General features: G+C 43.5%; 1 protein-coding gene across 1 annotated transcript in view; it reads right to left on the bottom strand.

The window, feature by feature from the left end:
- Positions 1 to 9,466, bottom strand: part of coro1ca (coronin, actin binding protein, 1Ca) — a 31,476-nt gene extending 22,010 nt beyond the window's left edge. Inside the window, exon 1 of the mRNA XM_070833250.1 lies at positions 9,350 to 9,466. The gene's annotated coding sequence lies outside the window, so the exon portion shown is untranslated. The remainder of the gene's footprint in view (positions 1 to 9,349) is intronic.
- Positions 9,467 to 14,347: the final 4,881 nt, after the last annotated feature.

Below are 14,347 nucleotides of genomic sequence, written 5' to 3'. Positions count from 1 at the left end.
GAGTGTTTGGTCGACTTCAATCCGTCTCCAGACATGTTTAGTAACACAGACACGCTGCTTAGCAACATCAGGGAAGTACCAACCCAGGAAAGAAACACAATACAACAGTAAAAATACAAACTAATGTCATAAAAGGTTACTCATAATGTCAAAAATGCAAACAACTGTTAAACCTAGTTACATCTCAGAGTTTGGAAATAATCCTTGCCTTGCAAATCCAGACAGTATTTAAGCCATAGCTCAAGTTTCTCTACAAGATTTTAGTCTGGAAAACATCCATTGACAAAGGACTGCTGAGCAGCTGCAAGCCAGACCAATCAGAGCTACAGGAAGAGGCTGAGATGATGAAGAGAACAAGCAGCGCTGTATTTGGAGTTTTTAGAGAGCACTGACGTGCTGCCTCTCTGCTACTGGACCTTGAGAAGAATGACTTAGGCGTCTTAGATATAAAATGAAGCATGACTGCATGGCTTATTTCTCATCTGATATGTAAACTGATTTTGGTGGACTATTCAAATGAAATGTGTCATTTCCAGACAGCCACCACATATTTCCATGGCAGAAAAACACAAAAATAACCAATCAAATGTAATATGTAAATTTCCCCCTATGGGGGATCAATAAAGTATATCTAATCTGATCAAATCAAGTGCAGTGTAGGTTCAAGAAGACGCTGAGCCCTTTGTTCCATTCATCCATTCATCTACAGGGTCATTTCAATTGATAAAATTACTAACCCCCATAAATGCTATCAAGACTTTCACATTCTTAATAGAGAACGAGCATTGAAAACATACTGTGGCTCTGTTAATTATTTGCAGAATAGTACATTGTTTTATGCTGGGGAGCTTTATAAGATGTGTTGTTTTATCACCACAATACTGTGACTAGCCAAGACAAAACAATCACCGCATTCTTGAGGTCAGTCTGGGCCTGCACAAAGATCCCCAGTCACACTATCCTTGAGCCCTACAAAGAGCAGGAAATGTTCAATATTATACTGTATGTTATTGTTGCAACAACAAACCACTCTGGAGAAGGAAAAAAAAAAAAATCAGGGCTTGTTCTTTCCCAATATGGCCAAGATCACGTTACTTAGGATATAGTTTCAGAAAATATACAATTAATCCTGTGCATTGTGGCCAAAACTGACAAATTTCACTAAAGTTAAAGATATTTGAAGAAAAAAAAAAAAGACTTAACTATGTACACCAGATTGAGTAATACGTGTAAAAGTCACCCCGGACAAACTTGATCCAGTCACTGGATATGAAACCTTTATGAGAGAAGGTTGGGCTTTATCAGAGTACACGCTGTAGGTCAGAGCAGACTGGGTGGGGCTGCAACTGACTGCAACACTAAGGCTCAGTGAGTGAGCCTTGTTGTGTGGTAATGGTGTATCCTGACAATCTGCATAAACTGCACCTGTGCATAAACCCATTACTGTTCTGTTCAAGTCCTGGACCCACACTGAGATGCTGATAACTTCAGGCTCAACACAAGCCTGGAATCACTTTTAACACAGAGGACTCAGCCACCTCGAAACTCAGCTAGACATGACAGGATTTGCGCTGAGCCTCCCGGGCAGAATTTCCTAAGGCTTCGAACAAATCTCTCATCCTTCACTGGGAAAGATAGATCTTAACCCCACCATGAGCAAATGCCAAACCAAAAACTCACTTATCCAGCAGGACTCTTACATAAGAACATCTTTATCCTGCACCTGATGGGATGAGCCTGAAACAAGTAAGCCCACAGAGAAGACGAGGATGGGCAGCAAATGAAGGTAAGTGTTGGTAAAACTGCTCCAAAACTGGATGCACGATGGACCCACTGACAAGCAAAGCTGTCCTGTCGCCAATACTGTCTTTGATTTTAGTGAAGCATGGAGGCAGCTGCACCAGCGGAGGTGTTGGACCGTGCTTTGTGTACAGCAGGACTGCCATAGCTGAAGTGAATCACCTCAGCGGAAGTGATCTGATTGTGCACTAAAAATCACAGCATTAAATGTGTCACTTCTGCTTAAAAAGAAAAAAACATGTTTCCATCTACTGCTTGTAGTTGCAGCCTAAACCAGTTCTAAAAATTAAGATGCACCACAAATAAGCAAACATAACACTTTTAATTGTACTATTCTGACTATACTTAAGCAGATGAAGAGCACGCATTTAAAGAGCACCACACAGAATCCAGAGGGGCAGGATTATTCTGCTCAAAACTGGCATAGGCCTTATCCAAACGGCCAACTTCCTGTTACACTTCTGTGGCTACCACTGACAGCCCAGACTAATTATGAACAGTCATGCTCAACACAAAGGAAATATCTGTAAAGAACCACCATTTGAACAAGTGGTTATCTTCATCCGGTGGAGGACACAATAAATAAGTTAAAATTAAAACTGTATGAGAAAGAGGAATTTGTATGTGTCAAAATTACAAAAAATGTATTTATAAAACACAAAGGCCACTAAATAACAGTAGGAGCCAAATTACAGGGTCAATCCTGAATCCTGTTAATCCATTATTTAATGTTAAGTTTTAACTGCTGCAGTTTTTACTATTCACTCTCCAAAACATTAACATCATCATAATAATCATGGCTGACATTTGTCAGCAGGGCTGTGTTGACACAGTAAAAGCCTGGCACCAGTCTGACAGCCTCATAAACACGCCAGAGCTCTCTCTGGCCCTTTTCTGGCGTATAGGCCCTTTTCAGACCCGGCATTAACATGCAACTCGGGTCATCCAGTCACAAGTGATCCAAGTGCATCTGTTTAAACCTGGTGTTAAAAAGCATGTGCATATGGAACGGAGAATGTGTGCATGTAAATATATACATCATTTGTACAAACAGATGTAAAAAAGAGTGTGAACAATTATTTAAAATGTTACATTTTTTAAAAAAAAGTGTAATAGCTCAGGAGCACACCTGTGCTTAGAAGTGTCCACTTGTGATCAGATCACTGTCGACACATGTTAATGCCATGTCTGCACAGGGCCCTAGAGACACACCTTGGGGGAATGCTATGCTAGTCGGTGACACTCTCCTGAGACTTACAGCTCACCGATCCAGCCGTAATTCAAGCAAAAAGACCTTGAGTATCTGTCAGGCAAACCAGATGAAAGGAGAGCCATGCACCTTATTGCCTCCTGAGCCAGTGGAGCTGACCCTGATGTGCAGAGACAGAAGGAGGACCCCACAGCCCAAGGAAATGACCAACAGAAAAATGGGACCAGTGTGACACAGTTTTTAGCATCCTTCCCTGCATGCCTCAACCCCATTTACATCAGACTATTCTGTTGAGGATATATGAGGCTTATGGCAAATTGAGCACAACACTTTAATTGGTTATTCTGACCATACTTTAAGAGCACAAACACAAATGATGGTGGTTGTGGTTCTCCTTATAATTATCATACCTCTAAATGGCAGTCTTGTCGTGTGTCAGCAACATATACTAGACAATCAGACATTTTAGGAGCACAGGAAATGGTGATAGGGGAAGAATTTAGGCCCTTCGTGCTCACCATTGAGCCCACTGTGTTGGGCCATGGAAGGTTCCCATCTCACCTCTAACTCACAGTCACAGTACAAAGTGCTGCCTTCCATTAAACCAAGGGAAAATTGTTTTGCTCTGACATAAGACTGCAAAACAGCTACGGGCAGGAAACAAGTTAAGAAAGCCTAGCAAGGGGTCATGTCTGGTCTGTGTGCCTGAATGTCATTCCTATAACACTTCTTATTGCTGAAAGAAAACCTTTTCTGTCACTTTCGGTCATAGATGCACCTCAGTAACTGAATGCTAAGATCAATGACACAACTTGGAGGGGAACACTGTCCAGAGGAAAGAAAAAAAAATGTCCCCACACTTAGTGCCACTGAGATATCAGAGGTCCCTACCACTGGGATATTAGGCCTTTGGAAACAGGCTGCATACAGATTTAAAAGTATGTGCATAAAAATGTAAGACTATGGCACTTTCATGACATCTAATGCCGCCTATCCCTGCCACAGTCAGTTATGTTCGCACATTCCATTTAAAACAAGGGGCCACCCCAATCTGTCAACAGCTATTTGTGGTTACTGGTTTCTCATCGACAGTGCTCATAGGCAATTAAAAATATTACACATCACTGCCCCACCCTGAAGATAAAGACACAGTGGTAGGAAAGAAGTTGTTGTTTACACAGCCGTCAGGGGACAAAACTTGGACTTCAGTCCCAACAGAAAAACATGGACATGGATGAGAGTTACTAAACTGCTTACCTACAACACTTGGACTATAAGATCCCCGCTACGGCAGATAACCAGCCTATCCAGGATTAAAACTCATTGCCTGCTACGGCTCTGTGAAACCCAAACATAATGGGTTTGTCAATACAAACTGTGAACTCTGTATTTATATATCTGTTCACCAGCTTGTTGTTGGGGTGCTAGACTGTCCCTGATGCTTGGTGTTTTCATAGTGCGCTTGGTGAATGAGATGTGACATAACATCAAAATCCCAGCCACAAATCGGGATGAGCTGATGTGGGAGAGGGAGGGGCAGCAGAATTAGAGCAGAATTATAAGAAAGCCCAAACAGTCTCCAAAGCAGAGTTATTTTAGAAAAACTGACTGCATGCATGCATCCCCATTACTATTCCATAATCATTTTTTCTTAAATATGCCCACTGTAAGTATTTCTCAAATGGTTCTCTCCAAGGTTGTTGCCCTGAAGGGGTATAAGCTGTAATGTTGACAGAAAAATAGACCTGTTTTTACAACAAGTTGAGCTCGACTAGGCAGCAAAAACCTTGTAGTCGTCCCACAGCTTTAAGGTGCAGCAAAGACAATGACAAATTAAGTGATTAACAAAAAAGAACTTTGAGGCTGCAGAAGCACGGTTGGGATCTTACCTTGGTTACTAAAAAAAACCACACCTTTTCAGAATAAGTGCTTGACTAACTGATGACTCAGACTGTTTCTGCTCTAGAAAATATACAAACAGCTGCTGCTGCACAATTACACTTAAAACAAAATAAAATCTTTTGACTGTAAAGCAGAAGGGTCTCCTGTGGTTGTCTTGTTTGTCTCCATCTTGAAAATGGTATGTACTCTAAAGCTGAGGTCACAGCGGATGCATGCAATCAGCAAATAAAACAAGGCTCAACTGCGTTTCCCAAAAGGTCTTATCGGCTACATTTGGTTTTGGTTTTCCTTTCTTTGTTAGTTCATTTCATCATTGTTGTTGTTGTTGTTGTTGTTCCCTGCAATGCAGCTGCTAGCGTCATTTTGGTCCAGGTCGCTGCTGGCCATGCTTGTGAGGTACGTCCCTCTATAGTATTGGTATTTTACACAGAAAGTTTTATTATATTGTAACTTGAGTGACTCAAATGCTATAAATGGTCACAGACTATTCTTTCCCACACTTTACTACACATGCCACCCCACTACCCACACACACACACACCAGTGATGTCGCCTCACTGCTCCCCATACACTGGCTGCCTTTTGCCTTTTGTCACCAAGACCGCATGAGACGCCACCTAAATCCCCTTCCTGTAACCAAGGCCACGGACCACCATTGTAATCAGATTCCAGCTGCATTCCAGTGCTTTTTTTTTTGCAACAATGAGATAAGGTGTTGTTTTTTCACCCCTCTCTCCAACTCAAAGTGACCACGCAGTGTGTGCTCTGCTCAGTTTAAATACTACTGGAGCACAATACATTACGCACCAGTGTTTCAAGGAATGCTATTGTATTCTCTTACACTTTGTAGAGGAAATTAGATTTGCAGACACAAGAGCAATGTGAATTAAAGTCCCACTCAGTGCTTAGTTACACGTACACAGAACCAAATACTTTAGCTCAAATCAAATTCATCAAACTACAAAAAGGTTATGTACATGTATCCACAGCATGTGGTGTGTGCAGATGAAAAGATTTCAACAGCAGAAGCCAAACGATGAGCTTTTGCCAACTTCCTCATTCCAAAACAGGAAAAACTGACTCCTTAGTTTCAGACATAGGAAACATAAATGTGTCGGAAAGTGTCTGTGTGTTTAGTGTGATGCTGACCATGCCTTAAACTGTACTCCAGCACCCCCGCACCATTCCCAACTCTATCAATTACTCTGCTGTGAGACTTAAAAGACTAACTCCTAAACTTCTTATCCTACTTAAAAAGTCAAGATTTAAAAAGAGACCACTTCGAAATCCTATGAAATTACTCACAACAGGAAATGCTCCAGTTCTTGTGTGTGTTTGTGTGTAGGGGTATATTTGTATCCACAACACAAACTCCAATCAGGTGACAACTCAACAGGGCAAATGTTAAACCCTGCCTATTGTTCAATTTAAAAAAATAAGTCAACCCTGAAGTATTACAGCCTGAGAGTACAAAGCATGTCCCTTCCTCTTCCTGATCAGCTACTTCCCCCTCCCCCAATGAGCAACGCGCTAACCACTGCTCCATTTCAACAGATGTTGTCAGCTGTGGTGGGAACGACCAGTGGGAGAAATGGTATTAGTCTGTGTGCATCTGCTGGAATTCCTAACCTACAAGGCATCAGAAAGTTGGGAGGAGGTTCGTCAAAACAGAAGCAACTGCATCTGAACGACACCTTTGATTATGATTCCACACAAACTTAATTATAAAAACCCTTAAACAGTGATACAAGAGGGAAATAAATCAAATTGTTTGACAGTGTGTCAGTTTTCTATTGTACAAGCGAGCAGTGGCACGGATTTAGACATGTGATCCTCTTCATCACGAGGCTGGTCCAAACAAACAAACAAGCAAGCACACTAATATACTAAGCAGGTGGTTGGTTAATGAGATCTTTCTTCCCACCTGTCCTCAGAAAAAAAACAAAAACAAATGCAGAACATCTTGTCTAGAAAAAATAAATACATTTGTCACACTACAAACCCAAAAATCTGTTGAATTTTCAAGTTGTGGCAAGTCATCCTGAAAGTTTCTGGCAGAGAGTCCTCCTGAATGTGTGGACTGAGACAGCTTGCACAGACAGGACTGGACACAAACGGAGGTACGTCAGACATGTTGAAAGAATGCGATCTTTGAATCGAACAGAGTTGCAGAGGCCAAACTGTGGGCCAGCTTCTTTCCACGGGAAGCTGATTACTCCAGCAGAGTGACATGAGAACCAACTATAACAGAACAGATATCAAACTACTATTGACCTACTTCACATCTAATGTACAGACTCCTTAGTCCACAGACCAAAGCCCGAGCCTGATGTGCTACTTCTTCACAATTTCAGCAGGACAAGAGGGACTCGAGATGGCGAGCAGGGAACAGCAGCCAGACCTCCATCAACACTGAATAAATAAATGGAATGGATAGATATGCTGGATATAAATCATAATGATCTTCCTGATAACAATTCAAACTGTTTAAAATGCACTCAAGGGTTCACCACAGCCCACTCCAGCATGCCTTGCTGCAGTTGATAGGAACCAGCACTCCTTCACATCTCATGCTTAGTTTCCCTCTGCTTCCTGACCCACTTCCTCTCTCAGCCCAGCCATACGAAGGCAGGCTGCGCACTTCTAAAGACCGTACACTGCAGCACAACCAGCAGAGGTTGATGCGTCTGGAATGGTTAGCAAGCCCAAACACAGCTGTAGCACTGTTGACTGTCGACCCCAGGGTCGCTCTGTCAGCCTCCACCTGCTCTGCATCCCACAGCGTGTCTCAGCAAAGGAAGCTTCTGCAACTCAAAAGCTGATCACGCACAGAAACTGAGAAACCAAAAAGGTCAAATATGCAAATCATGCTGCCCTTTTGGCACACCAAGCATGGCCATTACAAATCAAACTGCCCTATTGTCACAAGCAAGCAAATGAGCAGGTGATGGCGTACAGAGGGGTCACACAAAAGGACTACTTGGGTCATCACCCAGCCACCAGGACTCGACTGCAGGGACTATTTACAACTACCAAGTTGGAAGGGAAGCGCCATCAAGTCCTTAATGATCCTCCCACAACCTCCATTATTGGATCAATTTTCAGTATACTGCTTTCCCAGAATGGCACTATCATTTCAGACACACATTAGCTGCGTCTCCAAGTCAAATTTTGGTGAGACAAATTCATGAGACTTCTGAGCAAGGCTAGAAGAATTAAGTCATTTAATTGATTAGCTTAGGAGTAGTCATTTTATCAGCCAACAGCTCTCTATGGTGCACATGGGTGAATTGCTTTTCTCTGTTTTGTACCACTGTTAGCTGAACATGTATGGGCTTTGGACTGATGGTGAAACAGGATAAAACAAAATATTGGACACGTCAATCAATAATGAAACTAGCTGCAGCCCCACTTATGACACACTCCCAGATTAAATTTCTCGGTCAAAGCATCCACTAACGCGCAAACTCCATCTAATTGCAGCATATGTTTTCATGTAAGAGGACTGTAATTAAAAACAGCTGTCACCATAATAGTGATGGACTCAGACATACACTCAGGTGCAGCTGCAGCACCACATTTCTATATCTGCCCTTATTGGCTCTGACTAATAGATCGGGTCCAGGTAGTTAATCTATCTGCAGGGTTTCTGCATAATTTCATGCTGACGATTCTCCACGTGTTGTGGCCAAACAAGCAGAGGTGGTGGAGGACACACCGATTATGCATTTCGGGTCACATTTGAAGCTGCTAGCTTGGAAGCAGCGTCTTCCTTTATGCTCTGACCCTTTTCCGTGTATTTTCCATACCAGTGTGTTAGTGGGTCACTTCTGAGCATGGCACCATACTGAATACTGCGGATACTGGATTTTAATCTAAATACACCCTCTCTGCTGAAATGAAAGGGGTAATTCTTGGACATGTTTAATGTTTGGATCCTAATATTCAGCTTGAGGAGTCCATACTAAAAGAGTGTGAGTGCCAGGGGCCAGGGCGCGGCTGTGCTGCCTGCACCTCCGTGTATGTGTGCCTTTCGTTTGGGAGATAAGTTTTCCTGCAGCACCGTGGTTAGCTACCCCACCCCGCTCAATAACCTACAACAGCACATTTCACGTCCACGAAACCCACCCAGCACCAGGAGGGAACAAAAACCTGCCTGGAAAACAGCTTCTTTTTTTAAGTAATCGATTAGAAACTTTCTTTTTTTTGCCATTACCGATTAACAGCCGTTGGAGGCTAACATTAAGTTACAGCTAGCTAAAAATCACACACACACACATTGTAACGTTTCACACTATCCTGATTCATTTTAGCTAGCGCATGCACTTTCCCGTCTGGGTGGCTGTAACGTGAGGTGGACGCGCGCAGACCGCCGCAACCCAACTAAAGAGGGAAAAACAAGACCCTACACAGCCCAAATAATAATCTGTAACCTACCTCCTGAGAGGAAAATGTCAGTATTCCCGGAATCCTAATGATATAACACAGCCCAACACGTATCCCGCTGTGGTCCTCCCTCTGCCGGAGCCGCCGCTGTGCTGCTGACACCACTTGCTCCCTCGCGCTCGGTGCTCTTTCCTCACTCTGCCGCCAGCCACGCCCACTGCTTCGGCTTGGCGAGCCCTGAGTGGCCCGGCGGCCTTTGACGGACAGCTCGGTCAGCCAATCAGAGCGACGCGTCGGATAACAAGGAACAGCACTGACGCCTCTTTTCTTCAGGTTCCCAGTGGAGGAAGAGATCACCATCGATAGTGTTTGTGTCCCCTTCTGACATTTTAATCTCCTCTGGTATTATTCTGATCATCTCTTACCTTGTTTTTTTTATCATTATCTCCCTGTTTTATTATAATCGTGTAATGTAGAAAAGCAGCATTTTGTGTACACAAATTACAATTAATAAGATTTATCCATGTATAAGTGCGTCCTACTCACTCACCTCTCAGGATTTAGGAGCAACTAAATGAGCCAGGAGGACCCATTGTATTAAAAAGCAGAAAATCAGGGTGAGGGGGTAATAATTGGGTAGGGAGAGGCCGTGTTTATGTGTTAATGTGCAGTTGTGGGTGAGTCATACAAGTGGAGAGAAATACAAGTGTAAATGGCTGAATGGTGATTTCTTGATCCCTTATGCAGGCTGCTTCTAATATTAATCAATAAAAACTATAACGTACAGAGTGTGATAGGCAATGAAACACTAGATCGTGCTTATATTAGATTACTGTCCGAAATACCATTGTGTAATATTAAGAATGTGTTTAAATTCTCCTGAAGAACACAGTGTACCATAAGTGTATTACAGCACCACAAGATGGCGTTATTTCACAAATCCAGAGATGCAGACTTTGACAGAAGAAAACAGCTGTATCCCATCATCCAATCTGTGCTTTCTTCACCCTCCTTCAGTCTTGTAGATGAGGGCTGATGCAAGTGTTTGTGGTGAATCTGTCCGCCCAAATTCTCATGGGTCATGGACCAGCACAGCACACTTCATTGGTTAATTGTTTTTTTCAATAACAACTGACTCACTGATTAATCTACCTTCTGCCCTGGTGTCCCTGTGTGTTCTGCACTTACTACTTCTACTATTTGATTTTACCCTTACCTTTTCTCACTGATGGTTTCCTCTCGATTGCCTTGTCTGGGGATTTCTGAGCTGAGTCGAAAGCCGCCTTCATCTGTGCCACCTTCACCGACTGGCCCTGCTCATCAGATTTAACCTCCGTTGGCTTTGGCCACTCCTGATGCTGCAGCTTCTCATGCATCTGCATGGTCTCCTTTATGAGTTCTGAGACAGGCCTCGATCTGGGAGTGTTTGGGGATGTGTCCCTCTTTGAGACACTGTCATCACTCTCGTGGCCAGGTTTTTTATCGGGTTGCTCTGACATGGTATTTTCTGTGGTAAGCGTCAAATGAAGATCCTGCTTCATGCCTGCTGTGACCTGGTGGCTTTCCTCTGAGACCACTGTGTCGGCTGCAACCAAAACTGAGCCAGCATCCACAATCGGTGCAGCAGTCTCTTCAGAGGAGTCCCTCTCCTTCTTCCTCCTCACAGATTGAGCATCTGAGCCCGCAGAGCCAGATGATGGCAGATCAGCTTTGCTCTCACTGTTACCTTTTATTTGTAGAGGTGGTCTTACAGCACTGATGTCTGTCTTCTCAGCAGTAAGTAATCGGCATGAGTCTGCTATTTGCATATCAGTGTTTGTTGGTGGAGACACCATGATAGGTGCAGATTCCTCAGCAATCACACTGCTCACTTCACATGACGCTCTTTCATGTGAAACAGCTGATTGTAAGCTGTCTGGGTGCAGGTTTGCAGGGAAGGTCTTATCAGGCTTTAACTCCACATCTGAAGCATCTTTTAAGTTGATGTTCCTCTTTGAACTCTGACAATCAGCTTTGGGATGATGTGATTTTGTGAGCGCACTCTCACACACAGTGTTTCTAATCACTCCAGGCTGAAAACACAGTACGTCTGAGGTCATACTCTCAGCAGCGTCTGTCTGTCTGGTGTCCAGGTCCTTCATGTGATGATCTTTGGTTGGGAGGTTCTCTTCAGGTAGTTTCTCTTTCAACCCCCCCATGTCGAATACAGACAAAGATGCGTTTACATCTGACTGATGGATTTTATCAGTGGATAGCTCTGTTGCTGAACTCTCTGGGCTCCTCACTGCAATGTTCTCCTTGTCGTTCATGTCAACCTCTTTTATTTCTGAAAGAGCTTCGGTTGCCTCCTTTCTATTTCTCCTTAGTAGCTTCTCCAAGATAGAACTGGGTTCAATGGCTGGATCTGATGCTGAATGTGAGTCTGTCTCTTGATTTGTGGTTGTTGCAGTTGTGTCCATTTGTAGATGAGGCCTCACTGACTCCCTGTGATCATCAGCGTTAGTGACCTTTGGTTTTGTTGAAGAGTGGTCATTAAAAACTGGCTTCACCTCACGTGGTGGCGTTTCCTCTTTTGTATTGCTTTCTGTTCTCTCTTGCGGAGGTCTAAAGTGAATGGTATCACTCATGTCTGATAGAGACTCTTTCTGCGGGCTGTTTTTCAAAGGATGTTGGAGTTGAGCTGTGGGCGGTCCCTTCCTCTCGCTCAAGCGGCCCTCTGTTCCTGCACAGAGTTTTATATCTTCATCCACGACTTCACCCATGTCGGTGTCATTCTGATCTTGTTGAAGAGACGGTAACTCACTTCCTGCATGAGCTCCAGATCTGTTCATCTTAACAATCACACAGTCCTCTTCAGTGCGTTCAAGTGGGTTTGCATCCTCTGAGGTAACAGCAAGGCCGCACTTTTCAAATGAAACTCCAGCTGAGAAGCTTTCGTCTCGGGTCTCCTCATGTGGGACGGTTCCTTCTTCCTGATACTCCATCTCTGAGGATGCGCGATGCTCCTCCTCAGTCTTCTTCTCCTCTCTTTTGATTTGTTCAAACAGCTTGTATGATCTGGCTCTTTCCTCAGTCCTCACACTACTCTTTTGGTTCTTGTCTGTATCCTGTGGAACCAGTAGAGTGGTCCTGCCTCCTTGTCCTCCTCCTCCTCCTCCTCCTCCTCTTCCTCCTCCTCCTCCTTCCTTTCCTGCAGCCCCTCCCTGTCTCACCTCCCTTGCAGGGAAAGGACTCGCACACGGATTTATGTGCTTCTCTCTAGAAGGTGTTGTTGGCTCCTGGCTGGGGCTCCCATCCAGATCCGGAGCGTCTGGCTCCCCTGAATTTTTCCCAGCGTTACCAGCCTCCTCCTCACAGGAGCTTCCTCCCTCCATGACATCACCTGTCTGACTGCCTGCACCTCCAGCGTCAGGGCTCAGCCCTTCACTGAGGGCCTGCTCTTCCCCTTCCAGTTTATCCTGGTTCTGTCCCATACTGTTCTGTGGAGAAAATCATGGTGTTAACGTCACAACAAAAGACAAAATCCTCCCCTCAGTCATGCCACGTGTTCAGAATGCCAGCCCAGAGGTTTGTTCTCCACCGCAGCCTCTGTTATTCTGAACATCCCCACTAATATTTTCTGTTTTGAATAATACACTGAAAACTGGAAGCTGCTGAAAGAGAAGAGGAGCAGACACCTGGGATTAACATCACTGTCTGCACATTAGAAGTGGTTTCAGTGTTAAGGAGAGACCATGTAGCATGTAGTAAACAACTCCTCGTCACACAGGAGCCGTTTTCATGAAGCGGTGAATTGGAGTATCTTATGACCTTAACTGCTATAGTATAGCCTCTGTTGGGTTATTCACGCACTTGCAATGTCCACAGTTGCTCAACTTTACAACAAATTACAGTCACAAGATTTTGCAGCAATTTGTGAAGTTAAATCCTTTGTTTTGTACGGAAGAGTGATACAGCTGTATCACTACAGCAGCATTTACCTCAGTATTTCTCATCACTCGTGCAAAATGAATGGATTATTTGAATTTAAGATATAACACCTCACCCTTAGAAGAACGGTGTTTGTGATCATTGTTTTAGGATAATCAGCATCACAGCAGAACTGAGCCTGACAAACTGATAAATTCCTCTCTGTTAGGATTTACAAGGTCTTATGACACATCTTTTGCCAGTTTGGTTTCATGTGACCTGATAAATTTATTAGGTGCCGTGCCAATCCAGTCTCCTTGTGTTTCCATATTTTGCTTATATGATGAAGACATGATGTTAGCATTTCAAAGCCTGTTAATATAAGTGCTCCATTCACTGATTAAAAAGTGTGAATTTTATAAAAGCCCTGCATCATATTTAATCTAACTTTGGATATGTTTTGTATTTAATTCCTTGAAGAACATCGTCCTGTGCTGTTGACTGCAGTTACAACTCTCATGTATAAAATGTTGATGGTTATGGTGCTGATGATAATTCGTGGTCAAAAAGTGTATTATTAGTGGCAGTGGGAGGAGGTGGAATAATAGCAGTTGTTACAAGGCAAAACCTAAATTATCTTGTTGCAGAGATAAACTTTTCCATCAGATTGTCTAATTGTTTAATGAGTTTTCAGCCAGTAAGCAGAAAATGGTGAACAATGAACAATGATCTGGACCATGAGTCTGTTTCCTGTCTTTGGCCTCATCCCCCGTCTGTCTGACAACATATAACTGCTGTTGTCTTATCATCTGACATGCTAGCCAGACACATGGCTGAGGGAGCTAATGTTATCACCCTATAATGGTGGCGCAGCTGTGTGAGAACACACCAATATGTTATTTTTTCTGCTGTGATACTGAGAGGGAGCAGAAATACAAGGCAAAATCACACAGAGGTGTGAGGCATTGATAAAACACGGTACAAAACTGGCTTTTCTTCTCCTTCAGGTCATGTGGACTCCTACAGTTAACTCCACTGCAGAGCTCAATGGAATTTGCATTCATTGATTATCTTTCGCCTACTCTGTAAGTCAGTTGTGGGGAGCCCCTTCCCCTCAGCCAGTCTGTCCCTGTTAACAAC

The sequence above is a fragment of the Pempheris klunzingeri genome, chromosome 7 (assembly GCF_042242105.1).
Source record: "Pempheris klunzingeri isolate RE-2024b chromosome 7, fPemKlu1.hap1, whole genome shotgun sequence".
Lineage (NCBI taxonomy): Eukaryota > Metazoa > Chordata > Actinopteri > Acropomatiformes > Pempheridae > Pempheris > Pempheris klunzingeri.
Note: the sequence above shows the minus strand (reverse complement) of the source record. Positions and strands in the feature narration are given on the sequence as shown.